The sequence below is a fragment of the Diceros bicornis genome, chromosome 24 (genome assembly GCF_020826845.1).
Source record: "Diceros bicornis minor isolate mBicDic1 chromosome 24, mDicBic1.mat.cur, whole genome shotgun sequence".
NCBI lineage: Eukaryota > Metazoa > Chordata > Mammalia > Perissodactyla > Rhinocerotidae > Diceros > Diceros bicornis.
In genome coordinates, this window is record NC_080763.1 from 43415648 (window position 1) to 43441893 (window position 26246).

Here is a 26246-nt window from a genome sequence, read left to right on the forward strand (position 1 = left end):
CTACAGGCGTTGCCCTGTGGTGTATGCCCAGAACACTCCCCTGACTAATGCCTGCTTTTCTCCTGCATTTATCATATTTGAGTCACCTGTCTACCAGTTACCCCAAGCCATTGGAATATAAGTTTGGGGGAGTAGAAAAGCTTGATTATTTTTCACAGCACTGCCAAGAGAAAACAGAGAATTGGCAGTGGTAAGTGTGCTCAGAATTATTTGAAAAGTGGATGCAGCAATGGATGAATGAGTGACAGAATGAACGGGTGAATAATGAAGTGAATGAGTGAAGTGACCTGGGCTCTAATCTCAACCCACTGAAAGAAATAAGTGTCTCCTTTCCTACCCTCTAGGCAAGCCCGGGAGATTGTGTTTTCCTAGCTACGAGTGAAAACGGATAGAGGCTCCTGTTTTGAAAAAAGAAATGCTGAAATGAGGGAAGAAACCAAGTTAACACTGTAAGAAAGAATCAGGGTTACAAAAATAGCAAATGAATGCAGTTAATGACTTAAATATTAATTATAAGGGATTTTTTTTCCAGTCTGAATTAATGCAGTGAATTCCAAATCAAAGACCTTGTATAATCAGATAAAGATTGACCATTGACCATGGCGCTCCGCCAGATGGCTAAATAGGTTTCATCTTCTTTCTTGCCCCCCCCCCGCCAGTTGATGTTCCAGAGACAGGCATGAGTCTAGAATATGTGCAAAAGTGAAGCAAGCTTAGATATAACTGGAGATGGAGCCCAGGACTGTGCTTGAAAGGGATTTCCCCAAAACCATGAAACTGATCATTAATTGCTACGGTGGGGCTTCATCATTCCAATCATCCAGGAGTTCTAGTAAAACCCAAAATTCACCTAACACTGAAAAATGAGCTGTGTCAATATCGCAATGTATGTGGGGTGGAACAGCCCTGGCCATAGTCGCAATGGAAGTTGATCAGGACACATGGACTTTATACAGTTTTTGGCATCTTACAGATAGATGCTTTGGCACTCCTGATGTCATTACTGTACCCTGCCCAACCAATGGGGAGGAAGGTATAGTTTCACCCATCTTAAGAAGAGAAAACTGAGGCTCAGAATACTGATGGGATTGGTGCAAAGCTACTAACAACTGTCCACCTAATGATTTGAGCTCAGATTGCTTCTTTTATGCTCTTCAACACCATACTCTTCTCCTATGTCAAATGTGAGCAGAATTAAAAGAAAAAATAACTTTTTCTAAAGAACAGTTTTGTACATAAAACAAGGCATGTCCTTCATGGCATTGCTATGTGTATGCATATATGTGTATGTATATTTATATGTGTACGTGTGTATCTATATTTATATGCGTGTGTGTATGTATATATGTACATATACACACGTGTATGTACCTATTTATACGTACGCTAAAAAATAAAAATAAAAAACAAACAAATAGAAAAACACCTCCCTGGAAGTCAAAAAAGAGAATGATTTTCCAGCAGGTTCCTGCCGAGGCCGTCTCTTTATTCCTGAGAGGTTCAATTAACGGATGCAAGTCATAAAACAGTGCATTTTCTCCCTGCTATGATGCATTGTTTTTAATCTCACTGCCTTGTATTATATCACATTCCTATAATTCTTCCGACAGGAAAAGGCTTGTTTCATAAAAGTATAGTCCCCAGCATTTGAAATATATGTTCACATGCAGGCAACATATATATCACCGAGCCGGCAAACTAACTCACTTACTTAATCCACTAAACTTCAGGTGTTTCCTATATTATGTGAAATGGCTTGAAACAGGCAGGAGCTGCCAGGACCCGTCACTGCTTCTTTGCTCAAGAGAGACAAGGGAGAAGGGAGGAGGGGGGAGTGGAAATTCCCTCGGTGGATGCCACAATAACATGTCTTTCATTATCACCCGGTGTCAGGACACTGGGTAATGTTCATTGTGCATGCACGATAAATTACTATTTACCTGGCAGCGCCTTTGATAAGCCTGTCTCCTCTCCCTCTTTCTGTCCACGCAGCACGGAGCAGAGGAAACCCTTTGCCTATAATTCTTATTAGGGGGATACCTTTTCTGAATAAGAAAGTACACGCTTCCAAAGCCGGCGCTCTCTGGGGTTTTTGAGGGACATTGTTTTTATTGGTTCCCTTTTATTTCTCCCACCCCGCTGTGTTTTAATGCTATAGTGACTTCTGTGTATACAATTCTCATATTGAAATGTCGGCGGCTGCAGATATATGCAATATTAAAGAGCGCTTATGAATTTTTGACATCTAATTAGTCGCTACCCAGTTAACATGTCAGGACTCAGAGGGATTAGGGAGGCAGCCCTTTCTGAATAAGTTACAGCGAGGCCCCTGTCCTTTTCATGTATTATTCTTTAATGTAGGTGGTGATTATTTGGCTGTGATTAATTGATGAAGCTCATTGGTCTGGCAAGTGGTACCGAATTCACCATCCCTCACTTTTATTTCTCTCAGTGGGGCTCTGCCACTTAATCGGAAGGACTTGCTTCTTTCCAGGCAGTCTCGCCTCTCTGTGTGGCGTTAGGGGGCGGCGGGACCATTCCCCAGGCCTCGTCTTGACCTTGTACAGCTCTTCCGACTCACAGGTCAGCAGCGGCCTTTGCATCCCACCTTCTTTGGAAGCCCCGCATCCTGCAACCCTGGCCCAGGCACACCTGAAATCCGGTGGAGCTCCCACGTAAAAGCTTGCGGAGCTCCCCTTTCCCCCATCCAAATTTTTCAAGCTTGCTCCTGGTGCTTTGAACACCTGTAGCACCCCGATGGTTCAGTTTACTCCTAGGTTCAGCTGCCTGCCAGGACGCCAGGTGACATGCGGGGCTCTCCAAGGCCGCTCCTGCCATTGTCTCCAGCTGTGGGGCCCCCAAGCAGCCACACGTGCGATGATGCACAGCCTGATCGCGCTGGCTCTGCCCCTGGGGTAAGTGACACCAGGCTCTAAAAGAGGCAGCAGTGCAGGCGGATGTCAGGGAGAGAAGCTGCTGGTCGCCTGGAAGGGCACTGGCCCAATGGTGTAGGTGTCCAGCACCCTGCTGTCACGTGGCTCAAGTGTGAAAGGTGGAATGAGAAGCAGGCACTGGTCCCCTTTCACGGATGCTCTAAGCCCCAGTGCTCCTGATGCTCAGATCCAGCTCGTTGCCTCCCACAGATGGGACGGGTCCTCTCTGGTCCCTCTGGCCCTCTTTGGGCTTGTGAAAGTTGGACCTGGTTGCCTTGGATTTGAAGATGGGCATGATTTTTAATTTTTAAGATAAAGCAAGAAGGGAAATGATTTGTGATGTACAGCTCTGTGTTTATACGGGGGGGGCGATGGAGAAGAGATTATTTTAATTTAATTTATGACTCCCCCTCAACACACCCATGTACACACAGTTTCACACCCATACACACGGGCACATACTCCATGTACACATACAGTCACACATACTCTCATGCACACACACAGTGACACACATGTACACAGAGACACACACCCCTGAACAAACACACACATGTACACACACACACAGACACCCCCTTTCTCCCCCACGGCTTTCCAAACAAAGGCTCTGTCATCAGACTTTCCTACCCTGGCCTCCTGGTTTTATGGGCAAATAATTACTTTTTGCAAAGTAGAATCACCCCCATTACAAACCCCCACCATTCAGATCTGTAATTGGGGCAATAACAGAGCTTTGGCCGATTCGTCTTTTTAAATGCACCAACTCTGGACAAACCATCCTAAAAATGTATAATTATCAATAAACCCTCACCTACATCAGCTGGCAGGGTTTTTAATTACTGCTCTTGATGTCAATCAAGGCCAGCGCTGGGCTCGCGTGTTAGGGGCAATTTCAGAGAAATTTCCCGGACATAAGCTGTTCCCCGCCTTATTCTATTATCTATATTTAAAAGGGGAGGGAGGAGATGAGAAGCGACAGCCAGGAGAAGAGAGGGAGAGAGTGGCTCATGGAAAGAAAATGGTGGGGAGGCATTTTACCCAAAGGGCAGTGTCCCGCCAGGGGGAGGGCTGGGGCCCCGTCCCCTGATGGCCTTTGTCTCCCCAGTCCTTTCCCGCGAGAAGATAGGGAGTGAGTGGGATTGGGGTGTGTATTCGCTGATGGAAGGGGGTGGGGGTCGATGGCGCTCACGTGGAGACAAGGCGGGGTGGGGTAGTGGGGGGACAAAGCAGAGAAGGGGGCGGGCCTGGAGGGCAACAATGGGGGGGTTCTAAAAGGAAAAAAACATCAACTGATGCATATTCGCTTTCTCCTCCACGGCGGATTCTATCCGAAGGAAACAGTGAACTTTGTAGTGTTAGCAGCAGCTGAAATTTAGAATTATTGTTTCCTTCTAACAGAAGACTCATTTTCCACGGCCGCATTTGCAGCATAATAAGCTTTTTGTTATTTTTTCAATTAGAGTCAATTGACCTAACAAAATGCTTGGCAATTAAGTGATTTTTGTAATGGTCCGGGGGTAATTTAGTCGAGCTTGTCAGCTGTGTTTCATGAAGCCGAGATGTCTTTTTTTCCCCACTGCCTCTCTCTCTCCCTCTCTCTCTCCCTCTCTCTCTCTCTCTCGAGCATAATGGCTCATAATTTCGAAATCTTTTCCTTCTGTTTCCCTCACAATAATTCGCAATTACAGGAAGTTGTTGGAGGTGATTTTTTTTTTCTACCTTGCCTTTTGAGTCAGTAATTTTAAATAAAATGTACATACTTATAAAAAGGCAGCTATTACTGAAATCACTTTTTGTGTAAACTCAATTATTTTATGAATAGTGACACCAGCTTATACTGGGGCCCGCTCCTGAAGGCTGAGGCATTATTATCTTCAGGGTAAAAGATTTAGAACATTCAGAACATTCTTTCCAAATCAAACCAGCATTCAATAAGGTAAACACAACTTCAAGCAAACAGGAGGCATCTGGGTTACCTGGTCACGGAAACCCGCAACCGGATACATCGCCAGCCTCCTGGCTGCCCCCTGCCCCTCAGCAAGAACTGAACTGGAGTTTGTCTTCCTCTAATTTATGAGGGAATTCCTCATTTGCCTAATTGATTCATTTTCTTAAGACGACATCTGGAGTTGCATTTCCTCTTTAAAAGGCTGCAGTTAGATCTGATGACTGGATCAGATGTTGCTTCATTGCATTTCTATCTGTTTACACCTATATTTAAAAAAAAAAACACAATATTCAGTTTGTATCTGCATGCATGCATCCACATAGAAATAGCCAGGAAGCCGTGTGCCCTTGTTCTTTCAGGCAAATTCGACAAAGGGAGGAAATGCAAGTCGTTGTGAAGATATAAGTCATCAAGATTCATCTTTAACCTTTAGGGGGCTAGTGCATGCTTCAGAGTTACTGTATGTGTTTCAATATGATCTCTGATTTCTACTCTGAGTTAGAATCTCCTATTTCTACAGTGTCCCCCACTGTGAAAAACACCTTAGAGCAACCCACTTTGCTCCTTGCCAGGAAACTCCCCAGTAGGGGGCAGTAGAAGAGCAAGCCAGCCCAAACCCCAGATTGGCTAGCCCTTCCACAGGGGCAAGACCACCAGCTCTGGGAAACCCATCCCCTCCTGGCTCACATGTGGACACAGAGCTAGAAAGATGGATTAGTACAGGTCACTGCTTTGAATTGGTCTCCCAATTCTGTCTGGATAACGTCTAATCAGATGGTCCTCCCTCTCCTTTTAGGGTTTCTATCTTTCCAGAGAGGTTCATTGAAAGCTGTGGCTGTTGTCAGTTGGGAGCCGTGGGCAAATTCCCTGCCAACGTTGCTTAGGCAGCGTGGGGAATGGGAGACTTCTCAGATCCTGGAGGCTCTTGCAGGGACTACAGAGACAAAGGTCCAGCGCCATTTGACTCCTGTGCCAATTTACCTGACACCTGAATTTGGCTATCATTTCCTTTTCCTGCATCTCAGTTTCCTCAATTCTAAATTGAGGAGGTTGAGCTAGATACAGTCTGCAAATGAGTCATGCGTTCATTCATTCTTTGCTATATGCATTTATTCATTCTTTACTACATGCATGCATTCATTCATTCATTCTTGACTAAATGCATATTTATAGAGAGAAGACATATTCTGTGTCTTAACAGGGTTATCATATTCTTGGATTTGATTTGATCTTTTTTTTTAAATTTTGGAATCTTAGTTCAACTCTAAGTGGTTTTCTTTATTATTATTATATATATATATTTTTTGGTTGCATAATTTGTCTTCAACCAAGGTGTAAACTGATTTTGGAGACTTACGCTTATTTCCTAGCTTTTAATGAGGTGTGTGCTTTCCACAGTGACATTTCACTTGTATTTTGAGATATCTGGACATCTCTACCCATTTCCCCAGTGGTCATGGACGGCCCTGGGTTTGGTTTAGTTTCGATTCTAAGTCACCGTGGTTTGGCCTGGGCTGGGGCTGGGGCCAGCCTCTCAAGGCTTTGATTAATCCACTGCACCTCTCATTTTCGTGACTATAAAAGGAGAAGCTACAGTTCTGAATAAGCATCTTGCAGAAGAAAGAAGCCGGTGCAGAAAGTATTAAACTTTCATCCAACACCATAGGAGAGATGTAGTTATTAAATTTCAGCTGCTTATCAAACTGATATGAAAGTCATTTTGCATGATTGCTTTGCATCCTCAAATCTTCTGCTTTTATTTGCAATGCATCTCCATGCTTTCTTATTAGAAAAATACTCAAAGGATAAAAAAGCTGATAATATTATTCAGTTTTGACAATTAGGTAGAAAAAACATTCGAAGAAGTGCTTTTTTATTGCAGCTCATGATAATATTGGGGGTCCTCTCGATAGCAGTCTATAGTGATGCTACCCAAGGTGACACTGGTTTCATCTTCTAATTGCCGTGTACTGGTTATACTGGATCCGGGCAAGGGAGGCTATTTCCAGCCTTTTCATGGGAACATATAACTCTGGTTTATGTGACATGTAGAAATATGCTGAGCCTCTTGCCTTTGCTCACTCTTGTCTTTATGGCATGTCCACTGTGTTTATTGGACCCCAGAAAGGGACTTAGCCATTCATTCAGCATGCCTTTGTTGAACAATTACTGTGTGCTGGAAAATGCCTTAAGATCTAGGGATGAAGCTCCAGGCAGCAGGCCACCTACAATTGAATTTCATCTCTTCTTTATTAAATCATCATAGTTTACTTTTAAATTATATACATATGCAAAATGACAAATTATGTATATATTTATGCACATGTAGATATATGATTTTTTTATCACTTCACTATCTTTCCATGTTGCTTAGGAATACCAAAATGTTTTCTTTTTGTCTATTAGCCAGTTTTATATACCTTTTTTGTTTTAGCCCTTTTAATAGCTGTATGAGACAGAGCCTCATTTTCTCATTGGACAGCAGTGGAAACTGAAGCTCAGAGAGGTGAAGCGACTTGCTCAAGGTTGTACAGCTGGTACAGGACAGCTGCGTGATTCAAGCCAGGTCTGCGTGACTCTCGAGAGAGCTCTGTTTTGACCGTAGCCTAACGCCAGCAGCTCCTTCAGCATCATTCTTCCCATGGTCTCCGTCACCCTTTATTTCCACGTGTTCAGAGACTTTAGCACAACTAGCATTGCCTAGTAATAGAAGTGAGCATGAGGCCTTCTGGAGCAGAGATGGGGCATGAGGAGCCCCACTTGCTAAGCCAGTGAGCCCCACCATCTCCACCTTCCTTCAGACTCTTCCGTCTATCTTTGCGGCTCTTATGTAGGGAAAAAGGACATTGTCACCCCATCTATTAGACTGAGACTGACAAGAGGGAGGCATGTTCCTGAAATCCATTCCTGGAGAGCTGAAAGAGCCCTCAGCAGAAGAGGGAAGTGGTGGCCATGCCTGAGGGAAATAGCTCTTATTGAAAATCAAGAGAGATCCTAATTAATTCAACAAGATTTATTGAGCACATGCTATGAGCCAGACATGGTTCTTGGTGCTTGGAACAATGAAGCAAACAAGACAGGCAAAGCTGCTTGCTATATACCTTCCAGCTGGGGAGTTGGGCTCACAGCAATAGACAATAGCATGTGAGAAGGCAATGAGTGCTGTGGACAAAATGAAAATGAGCAGACTAAGGGAGAAACGGGGGCTGGTCTCAGCAGTAACTAGCCTGGTCAGAGATGGGGGAGCCAGCCTCAGATTTGTCTCAGGAAAGTGTTCTCCCTCTGGGTCTCATATATCCTGATTGTAAAGGAGGAAGTTGAACTAAATCACAGTTTTCCAAACTTGGCTGATCTTAGGAATCACTACAAAGGTTTTGTTTTTTGTTTTTTTCCAAACTACGTAGAATCCAAGGCCTACCTGTAGATTCAGGCTATCAGACTATTATGAACCTCGGGCCTAGGAATCTGCCTTGTTAAAAAAAGAGTCCAGGGAAATGCAGGGATGCAATGAAGTGTAAGAAGACCTGGATTATATGGCTGGGTGTACATACTTAAGGGCCCCAGGGGAATCTTCTTCACTTACCACCTCTGTGACCTTGGAATTGTTCCTGAACATAGGGGTATTCTTTACTCCCCAGATTGTTGGTGAGGGTTAACTGGTCCCACAGCTGGATAAAGCACCTGGCCCAGGTCCTGGCACATCAATGGAGCCCGGTACCACCTTCCTATTCCTCCTTGTGGTTCGAACACCAAATCATACTTCTCTGGAATAATGAACCCAAGACAAAGACATTTAAAGAGGAACAGCTAGACCCATAAGGGCTGAGAAAAGAAGAGAATAAAGCATTGGTAAAGTGGTCACCCTGCCGAGAGAGGAAAAAAACTCTAAGCCATAATTTAGGCAGAGCCAATTTTATCAATGGGGTTAGCAAAATATGCACGCAGTTAGCTGAGATGATGAAGAAAGTGTAGACTTGAGTATTTTCCGTAATGAGTACATCCTATATGGAATGGAGTCTGATTTCCTCCAGGTCAGTGGTGATGGAAAATGATGATCCCTGAGTCTAGTGGGCTCAAAGCAAGTGAACACCATTGTTGCTTTTGCCTGTTTGCACAAAGCCCTGACATCTGCCTCTGCCATAGAATTGTCTGTGTGCTGAGGAGAAACCTTTGTTTCCTTCATCACCTCAGCTTTTACAACACTGAAATTGTATTTAAAGAAATAAAAAAGGAGCAGAAACAGAAGTGACTGAGATCACACACCACATTGATATTCATCCACAAAGGAGTGGAATTCTCCCTTCCACGCTGGTCTCCCATGAAGGCTGCTCTCCCTCCCTCCCACCCCTTCACTCTGTATTCACTCGCCCTGTTCTATGTTTTTATAGGACTTATTCTCACCTGATACATTATCTGTTTCATTGTTGTTTTTTTCCTGTATACTCTCTCTTTCCTCTCACCAGAATGAAAATTCACAAAAGCCAGGACTTTGAGTTGTATTATGCCCTTACCCACCACATCATACAGGTGCTCAATAAATTTTTTTTGAATAAACGAATTTCAACTCACTCCTGGTTTCATACTGGTTGAATGTCACCAATCATCCCTTGTTATTTGCTCCCATAATTTCCCCTAGCCTGCTAAGCTGATGTCATCATGGTATACCTAGCTGTAGAAATGGGGCAATTGAAAAAAGGAAGAGAAAAAAATAAAGGGAGAAAGAGGAGACTAGTAGAAAACTGAGAATAAAGGTGTTCAATTTAGCATTATCATGTTTATACATTATAGTTGATGCCTGTAGATCCCACAGATTTTATAGCTTGATTTTTAATTTGGCGCACATTTTTGTAGAATCCACCACATTAAGGGCAGAACAGGATTTTAATGGCCAAAGGCAATCTGCAGATTAGTTTGCACAATTGCCAATTTCTGATATAGTACAGGGAAACAGACAAGGCTGAAATGTATTTGCAATGAGTCAAATATAGATTTTGTTTTTAAAACATACTTTGATTAATTTCAGGTACCTAATTATCTCCTCAGTGTAACAACTATTTCTGTTTAAATGACAGCTTTTTAAATATTTGACTCTAATAAACCTCCCCTGAAAAGATGTTATGCTATTAATTTGATAATTTTTTTTAATGGAATGCTCATTTGGTAAAGAAAACCCAGTGCATGTCTAAAAAAAATCAATCCCTTAGAAGAATGTAGTCCAAAATAATATTTTTCTATCTCGCTGCCAAAATGACTATACTGAGTGTCCATGCCACTATCTGTTCTGATGGCCTCAGGTGATGTCTTTCTGAGGCTGGGGGCTGGATGACCACTCAGGCCAAAGCCCATACAAAGCCCCCAAGTACATGTGGACTCTAGCCCTGGGAGTGATACTTGTTGCAGTTCAATCTCATATTCATATACAGCTTGAGAAACTCAGAATTCTACCATTTCCCACATGTTCTTGACAGTGATACAGATGCGTGTAATATGTGGATATGCCTTCCTTTCATCAAATCACCATTTATTCATCAGCAACAGGAGAAGAGTAAAGAGAAACAATGACTAAAAACACCCAATGATTTACCCCATTCCTAAAGTGTAGTGTGTGGGACGTTGGCCTGGGAGTCAGATGGTCTAGATGCTAAGCCTAGTCTGCCAATGACTGTTCTGCTCAAGCCCTCATATCTACATTTATATAATGAGAATGTGAGACTAACATTAATATTGCATCAGTTTACAAAGAGAAAACGCATGGCTGTTGACCAACTTTTGGACTTATTGGAAATTTAAGCCAGCAAGCATTTACCCGGTGATTGTTCTGTGCTAGGCCAGTACCATAGTCCCTCTGAGAAGTGGAATTAAAATATCTGTATACATGTATGTGCATGCACACACATACACACACACACACAATGGTGGTTGCCCACAGGAGGATTACAAACTTTGGGATACTTTCAATTAGAGAGACAACGTCATGTAGAAGAAAAAATGTAAACATTCTGCATTCAGCTCTCAACTCCAACCTTAAGTATCTGTGGTTGTGGTCAAGTTGCTTAATCTCCTTGACCCGTGGTGTCCTCATCTGAAGAATGGCAATACAGATATATGCATCATGGGATAGATAGAAAGATTAAGATAGTCTATTTTAATAGACCACAAAACAGGTCCAGGCACACCGTAGGTGCTCGGTTAAGGGTGGCTGTCATGACGATGACGACAATGATGATGATGGGGATAGAAGGTTCCGGTTGTATCATCCCATAGATAGGTTACACAGGACAATAGGAAATTTTAGCTCAGAAGCTGTAAGTCAGGGACCTGAAGGCTATGAGTCACCACTTTGCTTCGTGCCTGTCAGTTCATTTTTGAGAATCCACAGAAATAGAAATGTTCTATCAGACCAACTTGGATTGCCATCTGGCCCACACATTTTCCTGGCACGGCCCGAAGGCCAGCACTGCTACTCTCCCCTCCAAGCAAAACCCCAAGTTTAGCAGAACAAAATCTGTTGCTGAAACACATCAAGAACAGCATCAGTTCATTATCGCGATTAGCATATTAGTAGCAGTTATAAGGCAATTAATATGAATAATAATTGAATCTGGGTTATAGTAGTTATATTAATATAAACTGGTAGTATACTGTTTAATAAAACAGCACGGTCATAGGGAGTACTTCATACTTTTCAAATGGTTCCCACATTCATCAGTTCATTGAGTCTTCTTTGGGGTATATTATTATCCTTAGTTTCTCTTTGGGGAAACCGAGGTTTGGGATAGCTGAAATTTATCCCAGGTGATGAACTAATATGCAGAAAACCTGAAATTAGAAACTCTCTCTTCCAACTACTTGTGTAGCAAGCCCTGGAGACTGAGTAGAGAGGAGAGACAAATTCATCAAATGAAGCCTTGGTTGAGTCAACCGTCAGGTATCACAGGATGCTGGGGCAGGAAGGACTTTGATGTTCATCAAATACAACTCTATCATTACACAAATGAGGAAACTGAGGCTCAGAGAGGTGAATGATTTACCTGCAACAAACAGAGCGGTGATGCAGTTTCCAAATTCATTGTTATTTACGAATACCTTTATGCAGTCCCAATCTTCAGCCCTAAAAGTGATCTTTTTAAAATTTTCTGTGATCTGAAAACCAAACAATCAATTTTGTTAAAGGTGCATATTAACTCACCAATTTAGCTCTAAACCATGGTCTAAGGCTGCATTTCCAAAAATGTGTCCCATTTAACTCTAATCTGGTAGCATAGTATTAGCTGTTATGGAAAAGTAGGATTCCTTGGTCAATTGTGTTTGAAATATTCTGGATTAAAATATGAATTAAATAGGTTTTTTTTATTGCTGACTTTTTTGCTTTTTACCTTGCATATGCAAATAGTATGCTGTGTTCCCGTCCATCTTTGACAGTGAAATCTTTTGCTCTCAGAGAATCCCTTGAGACTCATATTTGAAAGATCATAGTTTGGGACACTTGGGTGCAGTGGCATTTTTTGCAAGGTTTGAGTGCATTTGCTTTGTAGCAGGTATTCCTGATATATGAACGGCTGCTGGGTTTACTTCTGAGTCTTGTGGCCAACTTATGGAAGGTTGAAGTCCCTAAAAATATAAACCTCAGATATGAGGGAAGCATAACAATTTTGTTTCATTTTAACTGCAAGGACTTTCAAAGCAACTAAATCCACACTAAATGAGATGATTTCAAACCTCTTTCTGAGCCCTAAAATTCCCCATAAGTGACACTCATCTTCAATGGCTGTTTACTAGGTGCCTACAATGTGCCAGTTTTCACACAATTTCTTGCTATTTTAGGCTCCTACTTCTGGATCTGGGCTTCCTGTGGTGAAGCACCTGAGAAGAAATCGTGCACAGAAGGGTGAGTATTTATAGCCTTGGGGGCCATGAAATTAGGTAGTTGTACTTGAACAAATAATTTCTAACAATAAGTATAATGCCTGAATGTGATCATATAAGTGAGAGGTGAAAGCAGCCATTTGTTATACGTATCCTAGGTAATATAGCCACTGGAAGAAAACAAACAAACAATGAGGGACTTTGATGGGATGAGAAATGGTTTTAATGAAGAAAATTAAGAATACCTGGGAAGGAATGAGAAAAGTCAAGATTTGGCCAAAAGCTTGGTAGCATTTGCTTCTTTCAGAGGCACATTTACTTTACTATTAACCCTTAAAATTCAGAGGCTTTGAGGTTGAGCCATGAGTTCTGAGTGATTTAAAGCTTGGCATCAACTGCATCCGTCCTGGAAGTCTGATTGTTTGTCTGTTTGCTTTTTTATAATTCTTTACGAAAAAATATTGATTTTGAAAATGGCATGAGAATAAACAGATACAGGATGGTTTGGGGTGTGGTCATTCTGACTTAAATTCAAAACATTTCAATTCGTTTTAAATTTCCAATCCAGCACAGAAGTTTGTTGTTTGCTCCATTTTGGAAAAAAAAAAAAAAATTAAGAAGAGCCGAAGTACTGAGGTTGAAAAAATGTCCAGTGAACTGTAGCTATCTTTCTCAAAGACCTACACATAAGGATTTTTTACTTTGCACTCAAGACCACGTTTTCAAAGCTGTCCCTCCCCTAGCCTCATCTTTGAATATGTAAAACTCTGCATGCATCTAATCATTGCTTCAATTGTCCACTTGCACCCTCAAATTATGGGACAAGTGGCCAGTTGGGCCTGCGATTGGCTAATTGCACTGACAATTAGCCAATTGTGGGTATAATTAGCTGCATGTAGAATTAATCATATGCACAGAGTGGGCGGCCACTCTTTGAAAACGTAGAACTAAATGTGTTCTAGATGCACATCTGGACCCAGGCACAAAGGGACACAGGCCAGGGTCCTGGATGAATCGCTCTTAAGAGAATCATTAAAACAAATCTGGTGCTTGGTGAAAAAGACCACACCATTAAATCCTGAACATCCGATCTACTTGCTCTCTCAACCAGGAGCTCGGTGTGGACAAGGCAAAGAAGATCTGAGCATTGAAAACAAATGCTTCAGTCTGAAGGCTGCCTGCAACATACTATCCTGGCTGCTGTTACCCTCCAATTTCATTTTTTTAACTAAATCTTTGGATTTGTGGTATGGTTGGTGAGTTGTATTAGGCCAACTCTGCAACTATAGTCCTCAATGAGGAGCCTAACTTATTCTGGTCCAAATACTTGCCACAGTGTGACACGTGACCAACTCATTCATACCTAACACCTATGCTTCTCAAGCTGGTGTGTGCGTATTCCTGGAGGGACCAGAGGACAATGCCAGGATAAACACAGTGCATGTCTCTGAAGCATCACTTTTATGATGGTGAGCAACATAAAATCATTTTAAATTTTAAAGTAAACAATAGAAAAATTTGAAAGTAGTTAAAGTTGTAGTGGTTAAAAATCCCTTTACAAGTTCATTTACTTCACTTTCTTAGAACCTAGTTTCCTCATCTATAAGGATAAACTAGTGTAAACTGATTATAACTATGTCACAGGGATCTTTTTAGAATTAAATAAGTTCATTTGAAATTATATAATGAAAGTGAGAGCATGAGAGAGAAAACCTGGAACTCAAGAATTAATAATATCAAGACGTTAACATATTAAAACCTCTGAGATTTCCTGCTGTAAAGAATTCTTTCCTTATCTCAGCGTTTTCCCAAACAAAAGTGACCACAGACGGGTCTTTTCAGGTAATCCCTATGAATCTGGGAAGTCCCAGTCTAGGTCAAAAACCCTCAGTGGAGCCCACTGACTACAGAACAAAATTCAGGCACTTTGGCTGCTTCCATCTGTCATCATAGACAAACTTCCCTTCTATTTAATCTTCCACTTATGGAAGCACCTTTCAGAAAGCCACCAATACTGCAGGCAGATCTGTCCACTGAACTTGCCCACCCTGCTACCCATCCCCTATGTTTAAAATGACCATGAGTGATTTGAAACAAAGGACATGAGAAAAGGATGGGGACATATCCAAAGTTAGAGATGTTGCAGGAGAGAGAAGAGAACTACAAATGATGAAAAGTTTCCTGAACATAGAGACGTGTTCCTTTATTATGTTGATATGGTCGATTTCTTCCTAAGTTCCAAATTTTGGCTGAATTTTGTATACACGCCCTTATTTAATGATATAAATTACATACGCACTATATATATTTCTAGAAAGAAAGACAGAAAAGAAAGAAGGGAGGATAGGAAGTGCTTACCTGTGCATCAGGTTCTTTTACAAGTATTATCTCATTTTCTCTTCAAAATCATAATATCAAATGGGAATAATAATTGCCTGATTTCTGGGGTGAGATCACTGAGCCTCAGAGAAGTTAAGTTATTTTCCCAAGGGTATGCAATATCAGGCAATAAAGGGCCAGGTTTCAAATTCTCATATGTATATCTCAAAGTCTTCTTTTAAACAAATTCTATAAACGTAAACCATTATAGACATAGACATATGAGGAAATATTATGATAATCGTATTATATGTTCAAATGCACGTAAACAACCCATCGCAGTGCATGCGTCTGAACATAAAAATCTATATTTGTGATTTTCTACATAAATATTAATTTGTATTAAGGAGTTCTACAAATGATAGTATTGATGCTAAGAGAGATAAGCTTTTGTCTCTTCTTCCAATTGAATTGAGCCTAAATTCTGGATTTACAGATGAATGTCTGAAAGAACTCAAAGCAAATCAAGGCCAGAATGAAGTTCTCAATCTCTAGGCCACTGCAGAGCCGAACTCAACAATAATGCATGAGAGGAGGCTCATTCATCAAACATGCTCCTCTAGTCGGCCCTTTGTCCAAGCTGACCTGTGCACTGTTTATTGGTAATGTACTGGAAATTTCACCAAATATGTTGTTAGCATTTAAAGAAATTTACTCTTCATACCATAACCCTTGACTCACACTTCAAATGTTACCTCTCTATGAAATCTCCTTGTCCTCTCAGGATAGATCTAAATAGATTTCAATACTCTCACAGTACATGTCTTGTAAAATGTATCTGTTATGCTCTTGTCTGTATCTGTCAGCCATTGCTGTAACAATGCTGCTTGACAAATAACTCCCAATTATTTGTCAGCCCATGTTACATAGAAGCTTGATTAGGCTGAAACTTTGCAACTCTGGGCTCTGGAGCTCTGCTCCAAGCTGCTGGTGGACTGTAGATCTGCTCTCTGGGTCTTCTTATTCTGGGATCTAGGTTAAAGGAATAGCCGCTGCCTGCTACATGCTGTTGGCTCATGGCAGAGGTCAGGAATAAGAGAGTTGGTGGAAACTCACACAGCCTCTAAAAGTTGTTGCTTAAATGTGGTAAACATCACATCCTTTTATATCCCATTGGCCAAAGCAAATCATACAGTCAACTTTCACGTCAAAGAGATGGGAAAGTAAACTCTGTCTACAGGATGGGAAAAGTGGAGAGAAAGGGCATATTTATGAACAAAAAAAACAAATCTGCTGGGTTACCTATCTACATATTATTTTCTCCCCACTGATCAGTAAGGTAACAGAACACAAAATACGTATGTGTCTTCTTATCTCTTATTGCTAGCATAGAGTACATATCCGGAGAAGGCTTATTTAATGCTTTAATATGTCATTAGTTTCATTCAAGAGTAAAAGGTTAAATCGTATCAATATTTAACTTTTATAATCTCTCTCTTTCAAAAACGCACATACACACACAGACACACCCTTTCCTTTAGTAGTGTCATTTTAGAGATGAAGAAACCAAGACTTAAAGAAGCAAAGAAGGGTGTCCAAGGTCACACAGCTAAGAAGCAGCAGGATGATGAATCATACACAGGCTTGTTTGCCTGCAGATCACGTGATCTTAACCCATACGCCACACTGAACTTCGTCTTTCTGTCCTTTGGCGTACTTGATGAAGGAAAGGAGCAAATGGGCAGCAGAGAAAGCTTTTTAAATGATGTGCTGAGATATTAGAATCAAGAATAGTCATACTATGGTATTTTTCTCTTGCTGGAAGATGCAACTGTGATGATACAGTATGTAAAGGGCATCCTTATTAGAAATCAGCAGCAGACACACTTAGATGATGCAAGTGTTACCTAGCAGCGTTTGCCTAACTTATTTGCATTGTGGCACACATAGGAAATGATTTTATTTGTGTGATACAGTGTGAAAAACAGCAGAATGAGCTGGAAAGAGGTGACTGGCCAGAGGTCTCCAGCTACAATGGACCCCATTGGGCCACCTAAAGGCACTAGGATGCTTTGCTAAGGACAAGCTTTCTGGAGATGACCCTGTACTCCAGAAGCACACACATTCACTTTACTCAGAATTAGAGGTGATTGGGGATGGAAAAACAGACTCATCTCAACCACAGGTGATGTGATCCAATGCTTTACATGACATATTTCTCAGTGGTTTACTAAGTACTCTTGTAGATAGAGGTAAACTCATTATCCAAAATCCAACTGAAGACATCAGTGTTGGCATAAATTATAATACAAGAACCTGGTCCTGTGAGTCATTCGATCTTAGGATGCAAAGGACCTTAAATGTCAGTATCCCAATTTCCCACTTCAGAGCTTGAAAACCCTTATCTGTAGATTACTCATCTGAGTCCTCGACTCTCCATAGCACAGCCAAGAAACTGGAAGGGCTTCTCAGGGGCCAAGACATTGAATCATATGGGAGATCTTAGTCCTACACTGTGGACTCAATTCAGAATCAATAAATATGATAATAATCACTTATTTTTAAGCTTACTTAAAAGGATAGATGACTGAGTTGGTTTGTAAAAGTCCTATTACTCAGAGAATTGGCCGTTAACAGGCCAACCAGGAAGAAAAAGACAAAAAAGAATTGTTTTTAAAAATTAGGAAATATAAGAAAAGAGAATCAAAGCATTCTGAAGGCATTGGTACGAGGTCAAATTGTCCTTCAGATCTCAAGGTCACGATTGTTTCCCTAAGTGGTAAGTGCTATATAAAACAAAGGAAGGTTGAAGAATAATTAGGCCGTTCTGAATATGTACTGGAAAATTTTCCCACCGTGCTTAAAATAAAGCAAACAAAAAAGTAAAAAGACAATAGAAACAAATTTGCCTTCAGAGGGAGAAAGGGAAGGGATTCAACCTTTTTTTGAAGTCCTGCCATATGCCTGAGATGTTCTATACAATATTTCCTCTAATCATCATAAAAAACCTTTGGATCTGTTTTATCTTGGTTTTATCAATGGGGAGATGAGGTTTAAGGATAACTCTCTTACTTTAAGTCACATCATGAATTTCAAAATCAGGGATGTTCTTTTCCAAATCCCATGTCATGAGATTTCTAGATAATCCTTGTATGGGACACTTTATTTCCTGCTGAAAAAAGGTAAGTTGAGGTCTTAGTATTAAAGACAATGACTTGAAGGATAGGAATTCGTTAGTGTTATGTACACAGTCGACAGCCAAACCAACCACTGACCCAGGGCCCTTTCTTTACTGCCTAGGCAGCTGCAAGCCCCCTCCCCTAAGTGCATAAAGAGAAGGAGGCATAGGCTGGAGTTCACACTCGGATCGCCTGTGAATGATCTGTAGCAGGCAGACCCAAAGCATTAACTAAATGCTGCTTTCTTTGTATTTATAAATAATAACAGCTACGTGCCACTAATGTGGTGCCATTTCATTTAATAGCATCCAGCACTGAGCGATTTAATTATTCTTTTAGTCACTGAAACATTCATCATAGTTTTCCAGTGGCTCCAAGAGAGCCTGCTTGCCTCTTGAAGCCATTAATATAGAGGCGATGGGTTGCTCTCACCTTGAAAAATTCGCTCAGTTGTGAATCTGGGGAAAGAGGGCTGACACATTTCAAAGTGTAATTTCTGTTTTTATTATTCATGGATTTAAAAAGCAAAGACTTATTGTGTTCCTACTGTGAGTACCTAGTGTGTGCTGGGTTCTGCATTGGGCTATGTTACTTAAATGTTCTCATTAATTCATCACTGAAACCCAGCAATACAGGTATCTTTATTCCCATCTTAGAGGTGAGAAAATTAAGTAATAGAGAGTTAAAATGACTTCATCAATGCTGCACATCCAGCTGAGAGTTGAACATGGGTCTAGTCCAAAACTCTTACCAGGGACATAAAATTCATAGATAATTGTAAAAACACTGATAATAGTTACCATTGAAACCAATGTATACCAGGCATTTTACATTCATGATTTCTTTGAACCCTCCAAATAATCTACCAAGTTAGACTACCCCCATTATCAGATAAGGAAACAGAGTCAAGGAAGTTGAGTGATGAACTAAAGATCACATAGAAAATGTGCAGATCCAGGGCTCATTTTGGGGTCTAACTCCAAAGTAATTGCTAAAGTCACTGTACCGTGCATTAGCATTAATAGAATCATGATAGAATTCTTTAATAGTTATTGTGAATCTTAATCAATGTGCAAAGATAGTTCCCTCATTTGGTCAAAGGTCTTGATCCCTAATTTGTTGGGTTTTGTGATGTTTAAAATGAGATAGTTCCTAACACGTGCCTAACATATAGAGTGATGAATACATAACTATTTTTTAATGAGTAAATGGTGGCATCCAAACCATTTGACTTCATAGAGTCAGCCTGGCAAAGAGTCACGTGTATTTTTTCAAAGGGAACTAAAGTACTCTAGTGCTTTTTTTTACCTGTACTCCGTTCTAAAGTTACTAACTGCATATTTCTCAAATCTTTAAAATGTTGATACTCTATGGCATTGAGATTGCATTTTAGGAATTTATCCTAAGCAAATAAAGATATGTTACACAGTTCATAAGAGTACTCGTTGCTGGATTATTATACCCCCAAAACTGGAAGCATCCTGCAGATTGTGATTGGTTACATAAATTATAATGTATTCAATTCAACTGCATACCATCAAGTCCTTAAGACCATACATGTAAAGATACAGGTATAGACACACACACACACACACACACACACACACATCCATTACCAAAGAATGGAAGAATACCCATGAACATGTTAACAATGGCTTCAGGTTGAGTGAGGAAGGGGATTATGGATGTGTTCTGCTATTGTGTGTGTGTGTATATTGTGTCTATTAAGCTTCTCTCTGTTTGCCAAGTTTTCCTCATTGAGTATGACTTCTTTAGTAACAAGCAAATAGAGAATCATGCTTGAATACCCTGTGGCATAGTCCAGTCCTGCTCTTAACCATAAGCATCATTAAAATTCAAACATCCTGGAACACCTGTTCCATCTTCACAGCCAGGTGAACTGTAGAGTCTCGTTGGTAGCAGTGAGTATCTGGTAAATGCTGCCAGCTCTAAAGGAAACCAAGATGCCAGTCTCCATAACAAAATCCAAAGGGTACTTGTCTTAAACATTTGCAAGCGGATGGAGGAAAAATCCCTACCACGTCTACTTGGGCTGTGAAGATGGCACAACAATGGTTTTTGCAATAAAATAGGCTTTATCCAAGGACACTGTCAGTGTAGATAACGTGCCTTTATTTATTTAAACTCTTAGTCTTTTGGTTTTTTGCCAGTTCTTTCCAGAACAGAGTTAATTTACTATGTGTAGAGTAGGCATCCTCAACCATTGCAAGCATTAGGGTTCTTTGTAACATTAACAACAGAAGTCTGCAACATCCGATTATAGTGTTCTTTATGTTAATGAAGACATGCTTATGAATGAAAGACTTTGATGCATTAATTCAATAACCTTTTAAAATGATTTGTTATAGTTTAATCCCAGTGGAGTCTAAATACAAATACATATATATTTATTTATGTACAAATGTAATATATTTCTATGCAAAATCTAACAGTTGTTCATATGAATAATGAAAACCAATTACTGAGCACTTACTATATGCACCAGGCATTGTGCTCAGTGCTTTGCAAATATTATTTTTGTCAATAGTCATAGCAAACTCATGGTGTAAGAACTGCAGCCACCCTTTCTTCAGACACTGGTTGGAGAGGTTATTAACTTGGCATGGCTGTGCCATGGACTTAACATTGACCCTTGAGCATGTAGCCCACGTGGTTAAGGATAACTGGTTCTAGTTTTACAAAGCCTCTTTAGCTCTGCAGAGAACCAAGGGGACTTGAGCTATCTTACATTGAGAACTTCTATAAATAGGGTCAATCCAAATATTTCTAGGGAAAAACTCTTTTGTATGGACTCTGGGAGTGGCTATTTGTTGAAAACTGAGGCTTGACTCCAGACCTCTGATAGCTGTGTGATGCGTGTAGGTATTTGTATACCTGCCAGGATATTGAAAGCATCCCTTCATTTCGTAAGATCACTCATAGCCAGTGAGACCCGAGCACCCTTGACCAAGCAGTGTGATATGCTAGACTTCCGCTGGCCCCGCGCTGAAGGCTGCCTTCCTCTTTCACTCACTGGGTTTGTTATTATGGGCAAGGACCTTTCTCTCTCTGGCTCAGTTTCCTCATCCATAAACGAGTCAAGCAAGAAGTTTGGACTGTGAATGCCGAGCTCTTGTACCCAAGGATCTCAAGACATAAAAGCAATGGGGTTTTATTCCCTCTGGCCCCATACACACAGGCACAGACAGAGGCACTTAAATGCCTCCATTTGAGATAAGACAATTTACAAAAAGATTCAACAGGCTTACTCTCTTAAAGGCTAAGCTTTTTTGTTTAGGGTTTTTTTTTGGGGGGGGGGAAGGGAGAAGCAGGGTGTTTTGTTTTGCTTTTTCCCAGATTCAACTAATGTTGTAAGAATTAGAGCTGTTTGCTTTTCACCTGGCCTCAGTTGGCAGGAGGCCTCTCTGGGATGGTCCACTCCATCTCCCCAGCAGCGACAGGTAGACTCTTTGTGCCCAGGCATCTCGGTAGACTGCAGGGAGGAAGCGAGATATGTGTGAGCCAGCTACAGGGGCCCAGCTGCTGAGTCCTGGGGGGGCCATTCCTTGCTGCTGGTTCTAAGGGGCGAATCTGTGTCGATCAATGCATTCATTTACTCTCTCCCAGCCTCTCCCTCAGTTAACACCCCAGCACACACAATACCAACGAAGGTGATTATCTCTGCTAGCATAATTCCTCCCTAACATCTGCTTTCGCCCATAACACTCCACTAATTTTTCCCTCATTTCATTACACATAATTTTCTTTCAACACAATCTACATGTATTAAGTGGTAATGACTTTCCAGTTAAGAACAAATCGACACCAAGGGACCCCCGTCCCCCCCACGGTTGCCTGCAGAGCCTGACTCTGGCTATTAGAGATAAATTCGGTACCTCAGGAAGCTGCAGTGAGGTAATCAATCAATTAAGCGGTTAGGACATACATTATCAAACTTCCACCGTGCAGGGGGCAGGGGGCCATGCTGATCTATTTGCCATGAATTTTTAGGAATTTAAAAAAAATGAATAAATAAGATTGAGAGCTATTATATAACCAGGCTATAATTTGCCACTCAAAGTCAGGGGCTGGTTTTGTCACACTTAATGCTGTGCAGAGAATGGGGAGGGCCTTGGGCCTTGGGTGTGCGCTATCTGGGTAGGAATCCTGGCTCTGCTGTTTATTAATGGGTCCTGGGCCACATGAGGGGACCTGGGTGTCTGAGATTCCTGCCCTTTAAGGACGAAAAAAGACTGGAATTATAAACGTTACTGCCAGGTTTGTGGTGGGGATTAACTAAGATCACGCACGGGGAAGCACCTGGCCCATACTACGCACTCAGGAAACCCTAATTGTCTCACTGCTCCTCCTAGATGGACTTAGGAAATGGAAGGTGAGCAGAGATCACCCAAATGCTAGCATCAAACCTAGAGTTAGATATGATTGTCATCATCATCATCATCATCATCATCGTCGTCGTCGTTGTCATTTTCCTCAAGTTTTTCAAGAAAAAGCCAAAATACATAGAATCCTTCCTGAAATTACATTCAGGCTATTTGCCAGTTCTCACTCATCTGCTTTATATGTGTCCTCTTTGTGCCCAAACCTCAGTTACCTCATCTATAAAAATGGGTGTATTAATGTTCCGTCCACTGCAGCAAAGGTTATTGGAAAGACGCAGAAGAAATATGTATTAAACTGCTTTCAAACATAATAGGATTTTGTTTAACAATATAATTTAGCCTACTGGTATTTTTCCTAAAGTCGATCCATCCTATAAATATTGTATGTGTCTGAAGAGTATATTAAGTGTTACCCACATGGTGCAAAAGACAAATTAGCTGCAAAAGCAGAGGACAAAAAGAAAACACTGCGTAGATGGGACAATATAAATATAAAATATTTATAAAATAAATAAAATAAAAAGACAAAATATTTTCAACATGTATGTCAGACAATAATATGTAAATATGCTTATATGATACATAATATTAAATTCTTACAAATCAATAAAAAGGAGAAGGAAAAAATAAAATTACGAGTTATACTAACAGTGAATAATGCATACTATTTGCCAAGGAGCCTAAAAGTTTTATATATTTTTATTTAACAAGAAAAGGAAAAAAACACAAATAAAAATGAGCAAATGAAGAAATAAACACTGAAATAACATACAAAAATATTAAATTTGCTTATAGTCAAAGAAACATAAGATGACATCAAGGAGATATGACTTTTCATCCATAAAATTAAAAAAGATTTAAAAAACTGACTTCTCTGGTGCTGAGGCATCAGGAAAAGAGGTGCTTTTCACTGTTCTTGGGAATATAGATTGGTAAAAACAAACAGACAAAAACTACTTTTCTGGGGGACAAATTTCCAATATGTATCAAAAGCCTTAACATACACCTACCCATTGACCCACCAAAGGAATTTTTCCTTAAAAAAATTAGGGATGTTGGCTAATCTTTCACTACAAACATATTCAGCACATTGTTGTTTATAATAGCAAAATATTGGAAGCAATGGACTCCAGTGTGGGGGAATTGTGGTTATACATTGAACAGTATTGATTGAGCAACTACTTAGCGCCAGGCTTTGTTCCAAGTGCTGAGGTCACAGCAGTGAACAAGGAGGACCAGGACCCATTCTCACAGATTTCCAATTATAGTGCAAGTTATGATATATGCACAACATGGACTATCATGGATTTATTTACTCAAAATATTTATTTGGGGCTTACTGTGTTCCAGGCATTATACTAAATCTAAAGGATACAGCTTTGTACAAGTTAACAAATTCCTGTGCCCACTGAGCTTGCATTCTAATTGGGAAGATAGGAAATATATAACTAAACATTATGCAGTAGAAGCATATTTAATGATGTAGAAAAAAAACATTTATAAGAAGTGAAAATGGTCACAGGACAGTGCATGCAGTATGAAGCCGTTTGTGTAAATAAGCAAAAATAGTCATGCACATGCATTTGTAAAATATAAGAAGGATATACACAAACTTCTAGGCAGTAACATCTCTAGATATTTTATTTTCTAAATTTTCTGCATTTGTTACTTTTATAATCAAAGCGAAGCCTACTGATACATGTCAGGTTCATGTTTGGCAATTGATTCCATTTTTTTAAGGAAATCAGTTGATTTAGACATTGTGACAGCCTCAAGCTTTGATTTCTTTTGTTTTTTTAATAGGTTTTTTTGTTGTTGTTTTATTTTTTTTTAGGATTATTGGTCCTGAGCTAACATCTGTTGCCAATCTTCCTCCTTTTTTCCTTTTCTTCACCCCCCAAAGCCATAGTAGATAATTGTATGTCATAGTTGTAGATCCTTTTAGTTGATCTATGTGGGACACTGCCTCAGCATGGCTTGATGATCGGTAGGTAGGTCCACGCCCAGGATCCGAACTGGAGAACCACGGGCCGCCGAAGCGGAGTGCGGGAACTTAACTGCTACGCCATTAGGCTGGCCCCAAGATTTGATTTCTTAATAACTAGGATCAAGAAAATAAAATGGGTGCTGAGTCATTTTCCAAATTTTGTTTTTCTTCATATAGAAGAATTCAATCCTAGGCTCTGAAAGGAGTATAGGACCTTAGAAATTATCTTCAGCTCAATATTCACAGCACAGGGAAGGAAATGGAAGTCCCCAAGCGTTAGGAGACTTGCTCAAGGGGTAAAGCAGGACCTGAGCCCATTCAACTCAAACTGACTTCGCTTGACAGTGTTTTTGATGCACAACCTAACCGTCCATCTCTAGCTGACCCCAGTTTAGCCCTGGATCCACTTCTGCCTGCTCAAGATCTGGAAATGATGGAGGACAGGGAGAGGAGTAAAAATACTGCTGAAATTATTAGCCGTTCTGTGATAGATTCTACTTTTAACTAAAAGCAGAACAAACTTAAATAAACTATTGTTAAACCCCTTAGAATAGGTGTAGCTCCTAGGTCCTGCACACAAAGGGAAAGTGAGAACCGGCAGAATGTAGGAGCTCTATTTATGATGGACATATTTTATTTCTGAACCAAAATTGTTCAAGCCTATATGGATCAAGATGTAGTTCTAGAAATTTGTAAATGTGCCTTGAGTTACCCGGAAAGTGGCAAGTCAGAAAATATCATCATCAGTGATATTAGGATAATTATTGAGGACAATTATTATGATATAACTATAGGGCACTTTAGGGTTTACAGATTGCGTTCATATGCATCTCTCCTGTCAGTCTTGCACCCAGTTTCTAGGGGAGCATGTTGAGGCTCTGATAACAGAGTGGCTTACCTGTAGTCCCAGCTCAGAAATGGAGCAGAGCCGGAACAAGCCATCTGACACCGAGCCCGTTGTCGTTTCTTACAGGAAAGAGTGAGAAAAGGTTTTTTATGATAGCTTTTGAATTCAAAAATCTTGTCCGAAATCTGGAGAGGTAATGCAAAATCAAATCAAAAAGTTATGACTGTTGCCTTATTTTTTCTTTTTAATGAACCCAAAGAAACCCATTGCATATATTCCGAAGATCCAGCTGTCTGTTTTGCCTGTCTTGTAAACCTTTCATCTTGTTTATTTTTTGGACCAAAATGTCCTTACTCAGCCAGATTCTCACGCCAAGCAGGATTTTAATTTTTTAGGAAGTAAATTTGAACAGGACAATATGGGAGCTCCAAAGAACAGTAGTCTATGAAAAACAAATCGTTTGTTTATTTGGCCATTTGTTTTAAGACAAAAGCAAAAACACAGGCTGAACAGATCAGGAGAGGCTTCGGGCTATTTCCTCTGAGACCGTAAGACCGGGCAGGATGAAACGTGAATGAAAAACACACCAGATGCACACGGCGCAAACACAACTTTCCGTCACACGCTGATTTGGTTATTTCTTTTTTTCTCAGACACTAAAGCCCCCAACACTCTATGGAGCTGGAAAATAGAGTCGTATGCAAAGTGATTAAAAATGCCCCTTTGCACCAAACCAGTCCTGACACAAAACACCTTCTACC